The sequence below is a fragment of the Pipistrellus kuhlii genome, unplaced genomic scaffold, assembly GCF_014108245.1.
Source record: "Pipistrellus kuhlii isolate mPipKuh1 unplaced genomic scaffold, mPipKuh1.p scaffold_m20_p_10, whole genome shotgun sequence".
Lineage (NCBI taxonomy): Eukaryota > Metazoa > Chordata > Mammalia > Chiroptera > Vespertilionidae > Pipistrellus > Pipistrellus kuhlii.
This window is the reverse complement of record NW_023425405.1, coordinates 1,809,714-1,832,940: the sequence shown is the minus strand read 5'-3', so window position 1 is coordinate 1,832,940 and position 23,227 is coordinate 1,809,714. Positions and strand designations below refer to the sequence as shown.

Sequence of the window (23,227 nt, the reverse complement as noted above, 5' to 3'; positions counted from 1 at the left end):
GCTCTTCTTCATTCCTCACCAAGTTTACAACTGCCTTCTTAGACCTAAAGTGCATATCCAAGCCTTTCTCCCACAGCTTTCCTTCAGTCTTCTTCTTTTCCATTCAGATGTGACAGCCAGCGCTATCTTCAGGCCTCTTTACTCATTAGTGCTGAATGTCTCCCTCATGCTTTGCTTCCTCGGGCTGCTTTATTTGGTTTACACAAGGACTTCTCTTGCTCACTGCACTTTGGGTAGATGCTTTGAGTCTGACTTCTCTGATTTAGAACTAAATAGAATCTCTGGGGTAAAAAAATCAGTAATATTAAGGGTGAGAAACTGGAATTATTTTTAGTCTCTCCCTTCCTCCCCATTTGATTGGGTACTGTTAGGATGAAAGGATGAAAATAATGACAAAACCCTGTGATAGATCTTCTTGCAATAGGAAAAGGATGGTGATATATTTGATATTAAACTCCCCATGTGGCTCCCATAAAGTCCACAGTTTAGATCTCAGGTTAGTTAAGGTCTTTGACAACAAAATATTATTCTATGGGAACCATATCCTTAGTAACTATGGTTTAAAAAATAAAGTCTAGTACTGTATTAAAATCAGGATTAGGGTTCAGGGAGATCAGGGTTTCATTATTAGCTCTATATTGTGCAAGCTGTGTAACTTTCCACAAATTACCTAATCTCTTTACATCTCAATTTCCTAATTTATATAGAAAAAATGGTTAAGATGTCTTTGCCAGCAGTCATTGGGAGGAAGAAATTGAATAAACTGTAAAGCACAATGGATGGTAGTTGAAAGCATTCAATAAATGTTAGCTATTCTCATATGTCTTCTGTGTAGATAGAAAGCAAAGACCTAATTTGAATACAGGTGTTTGACTCAATGTTCATATGTTTTTAAAAAGCCTATGTAGCCTGGCCTGCAGGGCTCAGTGGTTGACCATTGACCTATGAAGAAGGAGGTCATGGTTTAATTCCTGGTCAGGGCACATACCCAGATTATGGGATCGATCCCCAATCGGGAGCATGTGGAAGACAGCCTATCAATGATTCTCTCTCATCATTGATCTTTCTCTTTCTTTCTTTCCCACTTCCTTCTTCTCTGATATCCATAAAAATATTTTAAAAGCCTATGTAAAGTGATCCTAACTAAGAAGTGAATTTATTTGTATCACTGTTATAAGCACAGTATGTCATGATAGATGTGCAAGAACAACACTGGAAGTGCTATACAAATATGACACTATTATTATTAAACACACAATAAACAAATAACAGATGTGGTTATTCATCTCAGAGCAAAAAATTTTATTATTCAAAGCACTTTCAGAACATATAGTTATATTAAAAGAAAAACAATGCTCAGAAAGTGAAAAATCAGGCATCTTTAAAAGCTTTCATTCTAACAGCACTACTTAGATAAGTCATAAAAAAGATTTCATTGCTATTATACACATAAAAACTGATTCAATTTTTAAAATGAATATTGCAAGGACCCCCCAAATAACTATTAAACACATAGAAACAATAAAGTACCTATAATAAAAGTCACATAAACTTCTGTAGCATTTTACTATACAGGGAGCAAATGATGTGTTTTGATATATAAATTCATATCTAGTTACTCCTTATAAATCAGAGCGCTGATGCAATATAAGTCTGTCCCATAAACATGTTTTGAGCCATGTTTTGTAAACCTTACCATCATATCTGTTTATCAAACATATTCATAAAACCTACATTGTAAAAGAAACACTTGTGGGCTCTTATTGTCAACATTTAACAAGCTGTCTTCAGAAACTTCTAGAAGTGTCAGGATATTCTCACAAAATCTGTGCCCAAGTAAAGTCATGAAGTCATATAACCAACCTTTCCTGCTAATGCAATCCCCCAGCCTCTTTAACATCTGATTTCTTCCCAGCTGATTTGAATCCCTCAGTCATCCCAGTGTGATGGTGACTATGCCAGAAGCCATTGGTCCAACAATGTGTATGTGTGTGGTGACAAATAACTGAGGAAGCGGTGGGATGCGGGAGCAAGTCGTGACCACTAGGACATTCTTTAAAAGGGATGCTCTTGTCGAAACCAGTTTGGCTCAGTGGATAGAGCATCGGCATGTGGACTGAAAGGTCCCAGGTTCGATTCGGGTCAAGGGCATGTACCTTGTTTCCCGCACATCCCCAGTAGGGGGCATGCAAGAGGCAGCTGATTGATGATTCTCTCTCATCAATGTTTCTCTCTATCCCTCTCTCTTCCTCTCTGTGAAAAATCAATTATATATATATATATATATATATAGACTTTATTAAAAAAAATTAAAACTAAAAAAATAAAACAGATACTCTTTCTATTTTGTTCAAAGTGTTTATAGAGGCTGAGAATTTTGAGGGTAAAAGGGTAGGAACCATCCCACTGTATACTTAGAGGAAGATGGGGCTCAGTACCTCCTCTTAGTCCAGGTGGGTCAACTTGGTCCCATAGACTCCCCATTCAGCAAAGCCAGAGCCCCAGGACAATGACATACACTGCCTAAGAGAGTCCATGTTCTATTCAACCATCCTGTCCATTGCAAATATCTTCTCTCAGGGAATATTCTCCCTGAGAGAAAATATAGAAATACCATTTAAACCATGTTGTTACGTTTCCAGTGATATTTTTGTGCCCTAGTTTTAGTACACCTTAAGTATCAATTCTTCAGCTAGCTTCTTGAGCCAGGCCTCCTTAATTCTGTTCCTGATGAAAGCATGATATTTGCTATTCATTGAGATAACTTGCTCATGATTGCTTCACATGATTACATTATATGGAATTTAGCAGTAATTTTTAGAAAGTTTGCTTAAACAGTAACATTTTTTTTATTTTCATTGTCTAGTTGTTTTTTCTCTTTTCATTTTTTGTGAGTTGAGTTCATTTTTTAATTCTAATTCTCATAAATATTGTTCTCCACACACCTCCCATAATTTTTCACTTTTAAAATTAATAAAATATATAGTGTGGAATAATCAAAATTTCACTTGCCTCATTTTTACATAAAATTGCAGCATACACTTATGAACTAACTGAGAAATGCAGTCATTTTGAAGTCCTCAGTCCAATTTTCTATCAGTTAAAGATAGAATAACTTATACCCCATCTATTGCTTCAGCAAAACTTATTTACTAAAATTGATGGAGGGTGCAATATTTATCCCACAAGATAAAGAAAGGCCCAGGATTTCCCAAAAAAAAAACCTTGAACTTTTTGTGACTGGATTAATGACCAATTTTTATAAAATTATGCAGCTAATCATGATCACTATACTTTATAACCAGACAGTGTTTTAAACTTTTTTTAAAATATATATAATTTATTGATTTTTCACAGAGAGGAAGAGAGAGGGATAGAGAGTTAGAAACATTGATGAGAGAGAATCATCGATCAGCTGCCTCTTGCACACCCCCTACTGGGGATGTGCCCGCAACCAAGGTACATGCCCTTGCCTGGAATCGAACCCAGGACCTTTCAGTCCGCAGGCCGATGCTCTATCCACTGAGCCAAACCGATCCCAGCCAGGTAGTGTTTTACAGGGTAGAGCATACTACTACCAATCCAATCAATTATAGAGTTTGTCTTTTTATTTCAGACAAAATGGCTGAAAGCAGATTGGCCTATAACAAGGAAGTCCACACTATCTGTCAGTGGAGTAACTATTTTGAAAAATAAAATCAGTAAGTAATTAGGAGAATATAGATCATAGTGATATACTATGAAAACATTCTGTAATCTATAAAAAAATCTTCAAGAAGTTTTCTCTATTTTATAGATTTCTTTATTTTTAATTTACATTTGTTTTATCATTAATTTTTATTTGTTGAGTTATAATTAACATATAACATTATATTACTCTCAGTTCTATTCAGCATAATGAGTTAATATATGTATATATTATAAAATGTTCACTACAATAAATCTAATTGACACTCATCATTCTACATAGTTTACACTTTTTTGTGAAGAAGACTTTTACAATCTAGATTCAAAGCAATTATTTAAATGTATAGCATAGTATTATTGGCTCTAGACATCACCTTATACATTATACCCAAGACTTATTTATTTATCACTGCAAGTTTGTACCTTTAACCTCCTTAACCACGTGTGTTCATTCCCCAACCTCCACCTCTGGCAACAACCAATCCATTCTCTGCATCTGTCAGCTTGGTTTTATTTGCTTGTTTAGAATCCAGATATGTGAGATAATCGTGTATTTGCCTTTTTCTGCCTGACTTCTTTTATTTAGTGTAATGCCCTAAAGGTCATATATGCTATCACAAATGGCAAGATTTTCTTCTTTTTATGGCTGAATAATATTCCAGTGTGTGTGTGTGTGTGTGTGTGTGTGTGTGTATGTATGTGTGAACCATAGCTTCTTTACCTATTCATTTATGGATGGATACTTATGTGGCTTCCTTATGTTGGCTATTGTATATATAAAAAAAAAAAAAAAACACTGCAATGAATGTGGGATGCCTATATCATTTTAAATTAGTGTTGTTGTTCTTCATTTTGGATAAATGCCCAGAAGTAGAATTGCTAGATCACGTGGTAGTTCTATTTTTAACTTTTTGAGGAACAGACATAACTGTTTTTCATGGTGGCGGTACCAACTTACAATCCCACTAATGATGTTCATCCTTTTCCAACACTTGTTATTTCTTACCTTTTATATGTCTAAGAGATTAATACCCAAACTATATTAAAAACTTAGAATTCAATGACAAAAAACAACAAACTATCAGATTTTAAAAATGGGTAGATTATATGAATGCACATAGTTCCAAACAAGATGTAAAGATAGCCAATAGGCTCATGAAAAGGTACTCAGCATCACTAATCTTCAGGGAAACACAAATCAACCACAATGATACATCACCTCACACTGGTGCATTTTATAAGGATGCTAATGGTATCACGAGGGCCCCACCCTTATAATTTCATAAAATGTCATAACACTGGGGGTTAGAGCTTCAAAATATGACTTTTGGGAGGATACAATTTGTTTTAAATTTTTGTGGCTCAGTATTCACTTAGGATAGGACTGTTGGCTTTGCTTATGTCAGGGGCTCATGTCAGAACAATTTGGTTCATAATATCATATTAACAAACACTGAGATTTAGCTGGTTTTTTAATGCTATAAATAACCCAGAGAAATAAATAGTGAAAATTTAATTTTAAATAAATTATAGAAAAAAATTTTTGGAAAAAAGTCATAAAGGTTATAGAACTGCTATTTATTGAGGCACCCAAATCGCCAGTCCTTCTAAAACCAGATATTGTGGATATTAATTTTTATGCTGACATCTTTCAGATCAAAATTTACAGCCAGTTAAATTGTTTTAGATTACATTTATCTTGAACACACTGTTTTTGTAAAATTATTTTCAGTCAAATAAAGTGTTGAATTTGTTGTTATTAATATAACCTAGACAGACTGAAGCCAAGTGAAATGGGGAATTGAGATATACTTCCAGGTAATTTTGGCTTCAAAAGTCTAGATTATTTCTTTGACTTAAATGAAGTATGTGAAGCATATTGAATCAATTAAAATTTAAAAAATTGCCCTAGTTGGCTTGGCTTAGTGAATAGAGCATTGGCTCGCAGACCACAGAGCTCCAGGTCCCATTCTGGTCAAGGGCACATACATACGTCGGTTGCAGGCTCCTCCCCAACCTGGGCCTTGGCCCGGGCGCCTGCAGGAGGCAACCAATTGATGTGCTTTTCTCACATGGATGTTTCTCTCTCTGTCTTTCCTTCTCTCTTCCACTCTCTCTAAAAAAAACTAAAAAAAAAGAACTAAAAAAAACAATAGAAAAATCTCCTCGAGTGAGGATTAACAAACAAAATAAAAATAAAAACTACTCCTCTGGGCCCATATTATATGCTTACTAAACACTTGTTGATTTGTTCTTTACCAGGTATGAGAAGAAATGGGCTATACAAAGAAATGATGTTGCTACCAGCCATTGACAAAAGCTTTGACATATCTTGCAAAAAATATTGGCATGATAGTCTGCATAGCACAGCATCCAACTGCCCCCCACTCCCACACACACACACAACGTTCTAGATGTCCTCCTTCTGGTAAGGCTTACCAACAGTAGGCTGGCAGTCATATCATTGCTATTTACAGACTGGTACCACACCAGCATGGTTTTGCATAATGTATCGAGGCTCTATGCTCTGGAGAGTTGCACTGTAACATATTGGTGCTTAATGAACTCTGTAAAAATTGATTTTCCACAGAGTAAATTAAGGAATGCATTATAGCTGTTAAAGCAATCTGAAGGGAAATCTGAAGCTTCCACTGCAGCACCATGCTTAGTAAGTAATAAATTACATGTTATACTTATTTGCCTTAATTCATGCTAATTTTGTCCAATTAATGTATCACAGTAATTCAGAAGCCTGTCACATGAGAGCTAATTATTTATTGGATTTTTGTGTTCAGCTCCCTAGGAGTCCACTAGAAAACAAACTTGCAACTGTCTTTCTCTCAGGTCCACAGTGACAGTCTTATCTCTTATTATGAGACTCTGAGAGATCTGCCTCTTTTTCAAGTTTTAAAAATGAACGATGAGGCGCCTAAGTCAGATTCTCATTTTTGGATTGGTGACAGAGTTGTGCGGCCTGCTACTCTGTTAGGAAAAGACTTACCCTCCTTCCTATTGGCCTCTTTCTATTTAGAGTCTATACTCTTGTTGGTTGAGAAGACTTTTTAAAAATTTGTGTGCCTTATTGTGGGTGGGTCCATGGATACACACAAAGTGAATTGGAACATAGATGCAATTGTTTGAAAAGTCCACATTAGAAATACCCACTTATTTGCCTCAATTATCTCTATATTTTAGATAATTCAAATGGATTGTCTCTAAAGTATTGTTTGGTGATCCAAATAGACAGTGGTGCTCCCCAACCACCCCCCACACACAGGCCAGAGCAGCCATGATCCATCCACCCCAGCACCAAAAGAGCAGCTGGTGCTCCAATGCCAGCCTAGCAGCACCTTGCCCACCCATGGGAGAAACACTAACCCCACCCTCCTGACTCCTAGTGGCTCCACCCTCCTGACTCCTTGTGGCACTCTGCAAAACTGTCAGTGGACTGTGGCCAGCCTGGTCCTGTGGTATAAAATTTTTTGGAGGATTCTCAAGGAAGTCAGAGCTGACAATGGGAAAACTGAGTTGTGTGGCTCTAGAGTGGGGCCATTTTTCTCTCTCAAGCCTGACTGGCACCAATGTTCCTGTGCAGAGCCCTCCCTCAACATGGACAAATCTGGGTCTATAAAGTGTTGAATTTGTTGTTATTAATATAACCTAGACAGACTGAAGCCAAGTGAAATGGGGAATTGAGATATACTTCCAGGTAATTTTGGCTTCAAAAGCCTAGATTATTTCTTTGACTTAAATGAAGTATGTGAAGCATATTGAATCAATTAAAATTTAAAAATTGCCCTAGTTGGCTTGGCTTAGTGAATAGAGCATTGGCTCGCAGACCACAGAGCTCCAATGCCAGCCTGGTGCTCCAATGCCAGCCTAGCAGCACCTTGCCCACCCATGGGAGAAACACTAACCCCACCCTCCTGACTCCTAGTGGCTCCACCCTCCTGACTCCTTGTGGCACTCTGCAAAACTGTCAGTGGACTGTGGCCAGCCTGGTCCTGTGGTATAAAATTGATGACCTCTGCTGGCCTCACACTGAAGACTCCTGGAGAACCCACCCCAACACAAACATGTGGGGGCTCCTGGCAGATGGTGGTTGACCTTGGTGTACCCTGAGATTGTTGCTGAGTGGCCTGAGACACAGCATTGGCACCAAGTGTAAATCTTTATCAATCTGGTGAACACTACTTGCTTATGTCATGGGCTCAAGTCTTAGAATAAGACATGCGCCCTTCCTGGTGACTCACTGAGAAACTGTGCAACTGGGATCTTTGGCTCTAGAATCCTCTTCTATGATTGAACCTAAAAGGCAGCTAGCAGGAGGAGGTGGATCTTGGGGAGCTTTGGGCCTTTTGCTGACCTTTCCCTGGACTCACTGCTGGTAGAAACCAGACATCTGGTATGCAGATGGTCCCTCACATGCACATCCAGCCCAGCAGAGGCAGCCTTGTGGGTAAGTTTGATGGGGTAGGGTCTCAGGAAGTCATCAGGTCCATGCAAGTTCAGATGTAGCTGGTGTGGAGAGATTTCATCCCTGGAAAGATGCCACCCATCTGCCACGTGAAAGGACGGCTCAATACAAGGACATGGATGGCTTTCTCTCCATTCCTCACTTTGAAGCCACACACTCAGTTTATCCCTGTATGTTCCCAGGTCAATATTGAGCTTGACCAGAATTATTCTAGAGTTTTTAAGAAAGATTGCAATTCAGCTCGGCCAGTGTTGCTCAGAGGTTGAGCATCAACCCAGGAGCTAGGAGGTCACTATTCAATTCCCTGACCAGAACTCAATCCCTAATAGGGGAGTATGCAGAAAACGTGTGATCAATGTTTGATAATTTAGTTGTAATCTTGGTGTGTTCATGATGAAGGAGGTAAGGATATCATCTACTTACTCTTCCATCTTGACCAGAACCTCTCATTATTTTAAAATTTTCATGTAATTACTTCTGTCATCCAGAAAACCAATATCATCTGTATAAATGTTCTTTATACATATAAATGTGTATTATCTATAATTTTTTCTGGATGCTTTCAAAATTTTCTTTCTGTCTTTGGATTCTAGCAGTTTTACTATATGTACTCAAAATAATTTTTTTTTGTATTTATTATGCCTAAGTCTGCTAAGCTTCTTGAATCTATAAGTTAATGTTTTTCATAAAATTCAAGAATTTTTCTGGTTATTATTTCTTTAAACAGTTTTTTTTTACTCTATTATCTCTAGTATTCTTCTGTGACTCCAATAACTTGTATGTTAGCTGTATTTTATATTAAAAGTCACTAATACTCAATTTTTATTTAAATATTTTTGTATTCTTCAAATTTTATTGTTTCTATTAATCTATCTTTAAATTTACTAATTCTTTCATCTGTCATCACTTTGTTGTTGTTGAATCAATTCAGTGTATTTTTATCTTAATTATTATGTATTTTCTGTTCTACATTATTAATTTCAATTTGGATTCTTTTATATAATTTAAGTTTTTAGTTTATTTGTTATAACTATAGTTTTATTTAAGTCCTGAGCATATTTATACTAGCTGATTGCCTGCTAATTTCAAATCTGCTTCATCTTCAATCCAGTTTCTATTTGCTGCTCTTTTTTTAGTATAAATTACTTCTTTCTATACTTTATATGTCTCCCAGTTTTTTATTGTGTTATTGACATTTTATATTATCTATTATAAAATATTTGATTGTCTTCTATACTTTTCAAATGTGTTTATTTTGTTCTATCTGGCAGTTAATTTGGCTTGAGTCAAACTTTGGACTTTGACTCTGTTTCAATGGATAGAGTTGAAATATTGCTCAGTTCTTTAAGTTCCTACTGTTGCTTTCAGTCATGTCTCCTAAAAATCTCTTCAAGAAATTTACATTTTAGAACTCAGGCATGAAACATAGAGTTTATTCTTGTATTATTATTTATTACTTTTCATACAAACAACTGTAAACAAACTTTTCTCCACCCCATATATATTTTTCCTCTCTCAGTATAAAGGTGCTTTTGCTTAAATCATTTTTCTCCCCTAGAACCTATAGAATAGTCTAGGAAAGGGTATCATAGATAAGTCTGAGACAGAAAATAATCTGTATCCCTCGCTCTCATAACTAAGTCTATGCTAGTGAATCAAGTCTGTGAGTCTGACTGCTATACACTTCCCTTATGACTCTCTAACTCTAAAGAGGCTCCTGTATCTCTCACACAAATAGAATTCTGGTGAGTTATCTTGCCTGCCAGACAATCATAGACTTCTCTTAAAACTACATACGGCCCATCTTGTCTGACTCAGTGATTGAGTGTTGGCTTACGAATCAAGAGGTCATGGTTCAATTACTGGTCAGGGCACATGGCCAGATTGTAATTTGATGCCCAATGTGGGGCATGCAGGAGGCAGCCCATCAATGATTTTCTTTCCTCATTGATGTTTCTATTTCTCCCTCTCCCTTCCTCTCTGAAATCAATAAAAATATGTTTTTAAAAAATACAAATACAATTTAAGCTCAAATTGAGACGACTAGCTTTATTGACAAACTAGGAGTTATTCTTGACTCATTCCTTACTGCATACATTCAATAAACAGTAATTCATGATGTCTGATACATGTTTTCCTCCAAGGAAGGTAGTTCTTAAAGATAAATCCTCCATCCTTTATATTACCACATTTTTTGCATTTACCATCTTCTACTTGAACCAGTTTAATATCTTAAATGTCTATTCATGCTTCCCAGAAGCACCAAGTTCAACAATGTAGGTCAGAATGTAAGTTAGTGCAATGGATTTGAAAAACTGTTTGGCAGTTATTTAAATATTTAAACCTCTGTCTGTCAAGATAACATTCCACCCCTAGATATTTATCCAAGAGAAGTAGAAACATGTGTTTTACAAACATTTGTAAACAATGTTTATAGCTGCTTTATTCACAATAGTCAACAACTTGAAATACTCCCAACTTCCATCAACAAATAAATGTATCAACAAAATGTGTTATATACATACAATAGAATACTATTCATCAATAAGAGAGCATGGTTTTTATATGCATGCAACAACATGGATGAACCTTGATAGCTTTATGCTGAAAGAAACCAGACAGGAGTGTAAATAGTGCACAATTCCATTTTTATAATATACACTAGAAGCCTTTTGTAGGAATATTCCTACAAGCGGCCACCATGGCCGAGGGCCCCCTGCTGCTGCCAACTGGCCTGCCCACCCTGCTCTGCCCCACCCAACCCACACTTTCCCTCTGGCAGTCGCCTTGCTTTCTGCTTTTCCTTCTATGCTGTCCTCAGTCTTCACTCCTCCCTCCCTCAGCATATGCAAATTAACCACCATCTTTGTTGGGTTAATTTGCATACTTGCTCTGATTGGCTGTGGGCATCATGAAGGTATGGTCAATTAGCATTTTTCTCTTTTATTAGTGTAGGTAAGCTGATAAGTAGTTGACTGAAGCCAGAAATGGAGAAAGGGATAGAGCATTTCAGATAGAGGCAAACCATCTTTTTTGAGTATGGACATTTTTTTTGCATTTTGATAGTGGGAGTGCATTCACAAGTTCATATGACTTTCAAAACACATTGAATTGATCAATGTGTTCAATTTAAATGGGTGCAGTCTATTATATTTAAGTAATTTCTAAATAACATTGATTTAAACTTCCAGCATCCATGGGGTTGAAAGGGGTAATAATTTGTGAGATACATAAATTATTATAATTAACTAGAGGCCTAGTTCACAAAATGCATGCCCGGCCTGTGCCCTCTCACAGTCTGGAGCAGTCAGATATCCTTAGCATTACCTTGGAAGCCAGAGAGTCTCTCGCCACCACCACTGCACTTGCCAGCTATGAGCCTGGCTTCTGGCTGAGCAGTGCTCCCCCTGTGGGAGCACACTGGCCACCAGGGGGCAGCTCCTGCATTGAGCATCTTCCCCCTGGTGGTCAGTGCATGTCATAGTGACCGGTCATTCCACTCTTCTGTCAGTTTGCATATTAGCCTTTTATTATATAGGATACTCCCAGTTTATGCACAAGGAATTAATTCCAAAAGATAGTAATTTGAACCCCACTACTTTATCTCAGCATCATGTGAGGTCTCCACCACCTTGATCCTTCTAAGTGGTGGAAGTTTGAGGAATAGGGTTGCTTTGTATTCCAGTATGAAGATTCTGAAATCACACAGTCCTGCATTTGAATCCTGGCTTTGTCATTTATAAACTGTGTGATATTGAGCAAATTCTCTCAGCCTGTCTTTCACTATCTTTCAAATGCCAATAATAATAATTGTATCTAGCTCATGGAATGTTTATCAACATTAAGTAGATAACACAGTGTATAAAAAAACACTTCATAAGCTGAAACCGGTTTGGCTCAGTGGATAGTGTGTCGACCTGCAGACTGAGTGATCCAGGGTTCAATTCCAGTCAAGGGCATGTACCTTGGTTGTAGGCACATCCCCGGGGGGGGGGGGTGTGTGTGTGTGCAGGAATCATCTGATCAATGTTTCTCTCTTATCGATATTTCTAGCTCTCTATCCTCTCTTCTTCTCTGTAAAATATCAATAATATATATATATGTTTTTTAAAAAACACTTTGTATAATGTATAGGATATAGTCCAATAAATGTTAGCTAGTGTGTTTCATTTTCTTCATTTATAAAGTGTATATAGTACTATTACCTACCTGTAGCGGGTTGATTAGTGTCCTCCAAAAGATATCTCCATGTACTAATCCTTGGAACTTGTGAATGTTACTTTAATTTGGAAAATATGTTATTAAGCTAAAGATCTTAAGATGAGGAAATCTTCCTGGAATATGCAGATGAGTTCTAAATGTAGTAACAAGTATCCGTATAAGAGACAAAGAGAAGAGACAGGAGAAGAGGAGCCACTGTGATTACATAGAGATTAGAGCAATGCAAGTCATAAGTGAAGGACTGACAACAACCACCAGAAAAAGCTGAGGGAGCCAAAGAACCCCCAGATCATCCACAAGAACCCTCAAAGATAGTGTCTCTCTAGTGGAATTTGGCTTCTAGACCCTAGAATTGTGAGAGAAAAAATTTCTGTGGTTTTAACCTCCACAGTTATGGTAATTTGTTACAGCAGCACAGGAAAGTAATGATCCTTTTAGGGTCATTGTGAAGACTGAAGAAGGTAGTACATGCTAAGTTTTCAGTGCCTGCACTTAACAACTTATATGAAAGATTGATTGCTGTTGTGGCTATTGCTGTTACCATCAAATCCTAACTTAGTGATGTCTGTATTCACGTAGCCTCTGACATGGAAGACATTATGAAATAAAATAAAGAAAGCCTTCGTGGTTCATTTTTTCAATGCAAACTTTAAATGGATTTGTTTTTGCTTTTATTTGTCTAGACTAGAGCAATTCCTTCAATAAATCTATTGCTTTATTATTAATTTTAACTTTATTCCTTGTTTGTGCTCTAGGGTTGCAGAACTACTGTAGCAATGTGAGAATGTGTACTTCTCTGATACATTCCAAAGGGATGTGTTAATGATAGTGTTATGGTAAATCCATACTTTCTAGGAGTTTGTGTTTATTGTTTTAAATTTTCAACATCCCAGTTGTTTTTTAAATTGAGGGTGTTTTTTTCTTCAAATTTTGAATCTAGTTCAAAACAATACATTTTAGAAGTTATTCCACTTAAACCTTCGCTTATATAGAATATCTGCGTAATAAATTAAAAGCAGCAATATCATTCACTTGAAAACCGATCTGTGCAATGGCTGAGCCAGCGGACATTAGGTTTCTGTTTTCCTGGATGCATACTGAGCATGACGCCACTCTACATTTTTCTGTAAATAGTTTAGCGTATCCTTATTTACTTCACCACTTTCCCCACTCAGGTCAAGACTGTGGTTTACTATTTTAGCTAAGCGTTGATTAATTCATTAAAAAGAACAAATTGCTTCACTGACTAATCTGACAACGCAACCATAAGTGCACTGTGATAGGCATCTGTTCCTTTCCTCAGTCACAAAGCACCAGTGTTCTGTTTCCAACCCATAATCTCAGATATGAGCCCTTCAAATTCCCAAGTCTCGGATCACAGTAAGAGTAAATCAATCAGTGTGTTTCCCAGAGTCCTTATTAGAGAGGGCCCACACAGAGTGAGCATCGGTAACAAAAATACAACTGTGAAAACAAGATTTTGGCAGGAAAGAGAGTTGTGAAGAGAAATTGAGAAGGGCATATTTGAAAATATTCCACCTCATTTTCCCTGGATAGTGGGTGAGCCAATAACCCAAATCAACAAAATGCTTTAAAACATTCTTTACCTTGGAAGATTATTACACATATATGAGTTCAACCTGGTGCTCTATGAAAGAACAAGTGAATGCGTAGTAAGTGTGCTTGAATTATTAAGAAATAAAATATTTTTTTTCTTTTTCAAAACTCATTTGAGTAAATCGAGTTCCAGGAGGTGTTTGTTTTTCCTTGAGTGCTTTAATCCAAGGCTAGGAGAATATTTCTGAATATATTACCAAACTTTATTCAGCAAACAAAGCTAGCATTCTTTATGTAGAATTTTCCACATACCTATAAAAATGAAGAGTACTCTAGGTAAATGCTAAGATAGAGTTTATTTCTTCTGTGTGTATTTCAGTGATTTGTTTCATAATCATTTTTGATACAGAATTTGGTGAAACAAATGTTGGTGAATACCTATGTACATATGGGCAAAATATTGCTTATAAAGTGGTAAATAAAAACTTCTAAAATATCAGACTTTAAATAGAAATCATGTCTATTAGAAAAGGTAAATATTAGCTTTGGAAGAATAAATGGAATGTTTCTTAACAGGATTGGCGAGATGAGTGGAAAGTATTTCTCATACTTTTTTTTTCCCCCTGAACAAGGGATAATTTGTGAAGGGATAGATTAGTGGAGGAGAAACACATTGGGATACATTATAAGCAACAGATTAATGAGTAAACCATCCACATATTCCCAGAAAATGTTAGGCATTGAGAGGACTGGTTGCAAATAATATGGTTGTGATTACCTTGAAAACCTCATTCAACTAGGAAACATAGAGCTCATTTATTCCTAATGTTATTTTTCTGAGTATTTTTACATGTGTACAAAATTTGCCCAGAGACTGGAGAGAATAATTTTCTTTTATAAATACATGGATTATGAGCAATTTTGTTTTTTATAAATACTGGAAAGCAACCATAATTCAGACAGACAAACTGTGATCAGAGAAATTTCTGATTATTGAGCAAAATGGATTGATAATAAGAACTTAAACATGTATAATATGTGTGCCATTAGGCTAGAAAGAAATATTAGGAAATATGATATGCCTACTATTCTCAAGAAGCTTACCCAATTAATTAAAGAATAGGAAGTAATACACAATAAATAAACAAACATGTGTCACTTGTAAGTGCCATTTTCTTGATACAAATCAAGAAAATGAAAACTTTACAAACCTCTGGCTAGTAGGATAAACAAAAACTATGATTCTTAATGGGGTGAGAGGATAAGAGGCCTATCAGACTCTTGGGGATCATCAAAAAAATTTTGGTTTATCATAGTTGAAATACATTTGTGGGAAGGATCAAAGTGAATGGGGAGGCACTCTAGGCTGAGCTGTTATGGGGGAGGAAGTGGAAAAGGCCTTGAAATGTTTGGGATAAGATGAAGATTTGAGTGGAAAGGGATTCTAGTGGATAAGAAGATAATTGAAATATAAAGTACCAAGCTAAAGTGACTGGCCTTCATTTGATGGACAACAAAGAGCTATATTTGATTCTTATTATGGGAGTATTAAAATGAAGTTTAGGAAAGCTAGTCTATCTGATACTGATATACATAATGTAAAAAGAAGATTGAAAATGAAAAAAAAGATAGATGAGTTAAAACATATTAGAAAATTTAGCCATGATGATTCAGGGTTTGGGAAGAAGTAAGGTTCTTAGAGATTCTTTTGTCCCAAAGAAAAGGAAAAGGTATGACTTCAAGTCTGAAAAACAAACAAACAAACAAACAAACAAACAAAGATTTATTGATGCTTACCTGATCAGGGAGATACCATGGTCACAAATGGGGTTTTTCTAGGTTGAAGCTAATACATTGCATTTCTGATGTACTGACCCCTGAAATGTCCCCAAACGTAGGGAACTCAACTGTATAATCTGTGGTAGTTGTGAACTGTATTCATGCTTTTCCCTAAGGAAAAATAAAAGGTTTATTGTAACCATGGCCACATGCTCAACATGCCTTCCCCAGTGTGTGCAGGCATGCTTTTCATGGGCAGTTAGTAGGGCAATTGGAAAACATGGTCAACACTTGAGGGTAGGGTCCATTTTCAAGGGCTTGGTATACAGGGTGGGGCAAAAGTAGGTTTATAGTTGTGAATACATGAAACATAGTTTCTTCTTGTATTATTATTTATTAATTATTCTATTATTTTTCATATGAGCAACTATAAACCTACTTTTTCCACAGCTTGTATTTCAAGTCATAGCATAATTTCTCCCTCTGGCTAGTAAAAATAGTACTAAAATATAGAAATAAGATTCAGTTTTCTCTTCTAGTTATATAGATGATGGTCAGATAAACTTAAACTGGAGACTGGTTAAATAAACTGGTTTTTCCCACAGGTAAATAAATGCAAATAAGTAAATGTCCTCTCATTATTTCATATCTATGCCTCTTCCAGCATCTGGCCTTTGGCCTTCCTTGGCTGGTAGTTAAGTGTAAGTCAGACTTCAAAATCTCAAATCAAATACTACTGAATTATCACTTCCCACTTGTGTATTCCCACCTTCCCTCTGTAGCTCTGAAAGTTGTCTAAAATTTTGTGTTGCCTGACATTTGGAGAAGTTACCAATTGTGAATCCAAAATTATCTACTTGAAGAGAGCATAAAGAGAAGTGAGAGGTTTCATGCCCAATCAGCTCATGAATTGGGTATTTATACCCTATGGAGTTGGCCTGAGAGAAGTAGGTAGAAGAGCTTAAAAATGTATGATTTCAATATTACTATGTTTTTCACAGTATTCTTAATCAAAGTCATAACTGTTGTCCCAAGTTATTTTTACCTTGGCATGGTGAGGTATAATTTTAAGTGCCAGAAAATATGATTGTTTCCACAGTACTGTGACATTTCTTTTCTTAAAAAAATACATGTGGACCACCCCAAGGACTCTGTACTGTCAATGTCATTTTTAGTGGTGTCAGAAAAGCTACTGCCAGTTTTGACAAAGGAGACAGTCCTACGGATATAATCACCACTGCTGCCCAAGTCACCAGAGAATATGTTAGTGTTTTGAAAGAAATAGAAGTAAATTATTTAGTATTTAGTTGCCTATGTGTCCAACATGCCATGATCCAGATAAAGTAGTTTAAATCTATAGGAAGAAGAAATAATTCGAAAACACAGACACACATACACACATGCATAGTTTTGGTTGCCAAGGATTTCATTAGATTTCATAGAGTATCAGCTGGAATCTGATATTTTGAAGAAAGCAATGAAGAACAAGAGAAAGTAGTAGATAATGAAAGAGAAGGACAGGAAGTAGGGTTATAATATTTGCCGTTATCCTTAACAATTTAGTTTCCACACCCCTTAGATTAAGATGAACTAAAAAAAAAAAAAAAAAAATTCAACCCTGCAAGTCCAGAACTTTGTGTTTAATAATCCCTACAATACATTTCTAGAATTAACAACCTGTAACAACTAATAGCTCTTATATAATTCACAGAATTGGGAGTAAAGATTGTTTCAAGCAAACATTTTTCCAAGGGCTTAAGTAAAATAATATAAGGAATAATGCTTAAGGCTCCACAGCAACTAGGGGAGGAGGTCATTATCCTTTGGGCAAAGAAGTCCATACCAGCATTTGGATAGATACCAAAAACAGGGTAAATAAAGACCAGTTCACATGAGCATGGAATGACATAACCTTTCTGTAGGTCGAGTCCTCTTCAGAGTGCTAAGGGCAAGCTTAGAGCCTCTTGGTGCACCTAGGAATCTTCTCTGAATCACGGTAAAGCGGTTTCTTCTTTATTTCCTTCTTCACAGCCCCAAAGATAGCTATCGCTGAAAGGTGGAGGGAGGTGGTAGGAGAGAGAAGTGCTTCCGCCTGGGTCCCAAGGGAGAACAGTCAGACAATAGTCCCCTTCTGCACAGCCTCAGTGTGTTCTTGGGGGGAAAGGGAGAATGGCTTGGCATGGGATGCGAGATATAGGTTTTAAACTTAAAGAACTAATTCTTTTTTGTGTGTTGTTATTCTTCATCCTAGGATATTTTTCATTGATTTTTAGGAAGAGTAGAAAGGAGGGGGAGAGACAGAGAGAAATATCACTGTAGAGAGACACATGGATTGGTTGCCTCCTGCATGTACCCTGACCAGCCGGGCATCAAGCCCTTGACTGGTAGCTGCCCTTGACTGGCATTGAACCTGAGACTCTTCAGTCCACAGGCTGACGTTCTATCCACTGAGCCAAACCAGCGAGGGCAAAGAACTAATTCTTGAGTACCAGAATTAGACTGTTCCAATAGTCAAAAATTGTGGCAAAGTTATGGAATCTAGCAAAAATGCTATTAAGGAAAGACAAGATGAAGGGGACTCAATATAGAACATCTGATGTTTATTTTAAGAGAACAGTTTTTTTTTTCATGTTTATTAAGACTCCCCACTAAGCAAAGGCTATGGACTGGTTGTGTCCTAAAACACATATGTTAAAACACCCAGACAATGATGTTAGAAACTGGGGTGTTGAGGAAGGTCATAAGGATGGAGTCCTCAGGAATAGGATTAGTGCCTTCATCAAAGATATCCCAGAAAGCTCCCTCCCCCGAACCACCTTCATGTGTAGAAAACAGGGAGACAACAATTGTCTATGAAAGAGGAAGCATGTCCTCATCAGACCCAAAATCAGCCCACATCTCCATCTTTACTTCCCAGCCTTAAAAACTATAAGAAATAAATGCCTATTGTTTATTAGCCATCTAGTCTATTGTGTTTTTGTTAAAATAGCCCAAACAAACTAAAAAAATAAGTACATTTTGCTAGTGCAGAGGGTTTTGTGCTGTTGTTTTTAATCTCTTTCTTCAATTAGCAACTTGCCTTTGGTGTCTATTTGATCTTATTTCACCCAGATAAAACTGGATGCCTTTCCTGAACCCTGCTCTCTGTGTCATCACTTACCCCAGTTCTATCCTTAAGTAGAATTTTTAAAAGCTTTATCAAAATATAATTTACAGCCGAGACCGGTTTGGCTCAATGGATAGAGCGTCGGCTTGGGGACTGAAGGGTCCCAGGTTCGATTCCAGTCAAGGGCATGTACCTTGGTTGCGGGCACATCCCCATTAGGGGGTGTGCAAGAGGCAGCTGATCAATGACTCTCTCATTGATGTTTCTAACTCTCTATCTCTCTCCCTTCCTCTCTGTATAAAATCAATAAAAAATATTTTTTTAAAAGATATAATTTACATACCATACAATTCACCCAAAGTGTATTACTTAATAGTTCTTAGTATAACACAGAGCTGTGAAACTATCAGCACAAATAATTTCATAGCATAATATTTTCAATGCCACTCAAAAAAATGCCATCTCCTTAGTATTAATGTCCTGTCCCCCTTCCTCCTCCCCTCAGCCTTAAACAACACCTGATCTATTTTCTAACTCTATTCCTGACATTTTATATAAATGGAATTATACAACATGTAGTTCTTCCTGAATGACTTTTCATTTAGTGATTTGTTTAAGGGTCGTCCAGGTTGTAGCAAAAGCCAGTGTTCCATTCCTTTTTATTGCCAAGTGATACTGCAATGTAGGAATATATCACATTTTATTAGCCACTTATCAATCAAGGGATGTTTACTTTGCTTCCACTTTGGCCTATTATAAATAATGCTGCTATGAGCATTTGAGTACAAATACTTTATTTTATTTATCTCTGGTATATACACAGAGGGATAATTGTTGGGTCATGCTTACCCTTTTGAGAAAATACCAGATACATTTTCAAAGAGGCTGCACCATTTTACTTTCATTGTATCAGAATAGGAGTTTCAGATTTTTAACTAACACTTATTAATACTTTTCTTTTTATTATAATTATTCTAGTTCATGTGAGTTGTACCTGTTTTTTTTAAATTTCCATTTATATAAGGTATAATTATGTGAACATCTTTCCTGTGCCTACTGGCGATCTGTATCTCTGTTGTATATATCTCTATTCAGATTCCTTTTCCATATTTGAATTGGGTTATTTGTTTTTAATTATTGAATTGTAATAATTTTCTATATATTCTAGATAAAAATTCTTTATCCGGTATGTAACTTACAGTTTTATTCCCAATTCTGTGGGTTGTCATTTCATTTTTTGATGGTATCCTTTAAACTACAAAAGGTTTTAAAAGTTTTTACTATTTATGGTATTGATGAACACTATTTATGGTATTGATGCTTGTGCTTTTAGTTCCATATTTAAGAGATAATTGTCTAATCCAAGGCCATAAATATGTATGCCTATGTTTTCTTCTAAGAGTTTACTAGTTTTAGCTTTGATTCACATTGAGTTAATGTTTACATACGATGTGATGTACCAACCCAATTTCATTCCTTTGCATGTAGATATACAGATGTCCCAGCATCATTTGTGGAAAGTATCATTTTCCCCTCACTGAATTGCCTTGGCAACAACTAATTGTAATATAACATTTCTATTGAATAATTTTTCTCCATTTTCTACTTTTGGCCTTGGCCCCAAGGTTTTGGAGTCCACATTATTTCTCCCTCTGAAATTTGGCACTTGAGTTTGGGGGAGTAAATTACTCTCTTCCTTACCTGGTCTGAAAACGTTAGCTACTGACCTGCAGTGGTCGTTTCTCTTCAAGTCCTTCATTTCTACCCACAGAAACAACCACAAACCCGCTATAGAATTACTCCGAAGTTATAGTTGGCTTGTTCCTAGTGCAAGATACAGTTAAAGATTAACAATCAAATTTCTTCAAAAGTGACCTCTATAAAAAGTATCCTCATATGTACATGTCTACCTTCATTCCCTTTCTCAAGCTCCAAATCAAAATTTCTAATCCTTGTTGAACATTTCCACATAGATATTTCTCCACTATCACACATTCAAATATACAAAGCACTGTATTGTCTATAAAACTTGTGTCAGCTCCAGGATTCTACCTTCCAATTAAGAAAATCATCATCTTTTCAAAGCACTTTCTGACACTTTTGCTGTCCGCTCATCTGGTGTAGCAAATTTCTTGTTTCTTTGATCATTGAAAAATCTGAATTATCTTCCTGGGGATTTGAATCTTATGCAAAGACTGTCTTTGTTTGCTCAGGCTGTTGTAACAAAGTACCAGAAGCTGGGGGGCTTAAACAACATGAATTTATTGTCTTAGAGTTTTTAAAGCTAGAAGTCCAAGATCAAGGCAATGGCAGGGTGAGATCCTTCTGAGAGATGAGAGAAATAAACCTGTTGCATGGCTCTTTCCTACCTTGTGGAATTTTGTGTTTATTTTTGTTTGTTTGTTTGCTTGCTTGCTTGTTATGTCTTCTGCTGCATCTTCCTTGTCTGCATCACTTTATCTAACTGCATCTCCACATGGCATTATGTCTGTGTGTGTGTGTGTGTGTGTGTGTGTGTGTGTATGTATGTGTGTGTGTGTGTACAATTCCTCTTTTATATAAAGACTCTAGCCATAGTGGATTAGGGGTCAACCCTACTCAAGAATGATCTCATCTACACCTGCTAAGCTCCTATTTCAAGAGAAAGTCACATTCTGAGGTCCTGGGGGTTAGGACTTCAATATATGAATTTTGAAGGGACACAGTTCAACCCATAACAGAGACTAGAAAGTGAGAGGAGGCTAAAAAACCCTATATGAGTAATCACCACTTTCCTGCTGTTGAAAATTCCAGAGTTGATCTCAGGACTACACTTTTTAAACATTATTATTTTTTATAGGACAAGGTTTCCCAGGAAACAGACTTTGACACTGAGATCTGCATTTTGGAAGTTCGTTGAGACACTGAGCAAATTTCCCAGGTATAGTTGTTTAAAGTACACACAGACTCCACAAAGAGTACTCATGTAAGGATTGAATTTCAAAATATATAGCGCTGTAAGAAAAAGTACATGGAGGTAAAGAGAACACCAGATGCCAGATCCCACCAGTCCTTAGACACATCTGCACTGTGCTTTGTATCTGAACAGAACAAAGATCTCCATGAGAAATCTTGTTTTAGGAAGAGCACAAAGCACAAACTCCTGATGTGGTTTTTATGCCCCTCTCTGGTCATGCAGTCAAGCCAGGTTGTTGATCTGTTTAAGGCATTTGGAAACCATCTGGGAAGTCTGGAACTTCCCTGATAACTGACCCTACGTGTTATCAGGTAAGTGTCAGATTTTTAATAGCCCATGGTAAGTCCCTCTGCCCTTATCTTGGCTAAGAGTCACAGTCAGACATCCAAGTATCACTCATTTCCCATAAACTGTAACTAAATGCCATCGTAGGGGTGTCGAACTCAATCAGAGAAGGGGCCAAAATCTAAAATCCAGCCTAAATCGCGGGCTGAATGGTTTACTGAACAGTCATAAACTGTCATTGTGATGGAAACGCAGCGGAGTGCAGTGATGACAGCGCGGTGCGGGCCACATTGCAAGGCCTGGCGGGACGGATTTGGCCCGCGGGCTTTGTGTTTGACACATGTGCTCCACAGGATTGTCCTTGGAATCAACACCTTCCTGTAAGGAAATAAAATGAAGCAGATTGAGAAGAAAGAGGGTTGAGTGGTGAGACCATTGCAACAGTGTCCTCCATCAATCCTACAGAAAACTGGGCAGCTGAATGGCTCTGGAACTAGAGGTTTCCAAACTGAGGCAAACTGTCATTGAATAGGAACTAAACTTGGCTAAAGAGAGTAGTGTTCCTATTTTTTTAAATTATTTTTTAATTAAACATTTTTTTAGTGTTGACATTATTGTAGGAATTCCCCTTCCCCCAACCCCCCTCCATTTGCCTACCTCTACCACCCTGCCCCCCCCCCCCCACACACACACACACCCTTTCCTTGGCCTTTATCAGATTATTGTCCCTGCCCATTGGGTATGCATATATGTTCATTATTTAATTTTTTCACTGTCTTTACCCAGTCACCCCCACCCAGTTCCCTCTTTGCACGGCTGGTCTGTTCAATGTATTCATGATTCTGATTCTATTTTTTGCATCAGTTTATTTGTTCATTAGATTCCACATATTAGTAAGATAATATGGTATTTGTCTTTTTTCTGATTGGCTTAATTCACTTAGCATAATACTCTCCAGGTACCTCCATGCTGTCACAAAGGGTAAGATTTCCTTCTTTTTTCACAGCTGCATAGTATTCCTTTGGGTAAATGTACCACAGCTTTTTTATCCACTCATTTGCAGATGGGAACTTGGGCTGTTTCCAGATCTTGTCTATTATAAATATTGCTGTTATGAACACAGGAGTGTATATATTCTTTCTGATTGGTGTTTTAGGAT

The 23,227-nt window shown here is 36.9% G+C and overlaps 1 non-coding gene across 1 annotated transcript; it reads left to right on the top strand.

The window, feature by feature from the left end:
* Positions 1-15,731: 15,731 nt before the first annotated feature.
* Positions 15,732-15,895, top strand: LOC118714641. The gene has a single exon (XR_004986644.1). It is a non-coding gene; the product is annotated as a U1 spliceosomal RNA (small nuclear RNA).
* The last annotated feature ends 7,332 nt before the right edge of the window (positions 15,896-23,227 follow it).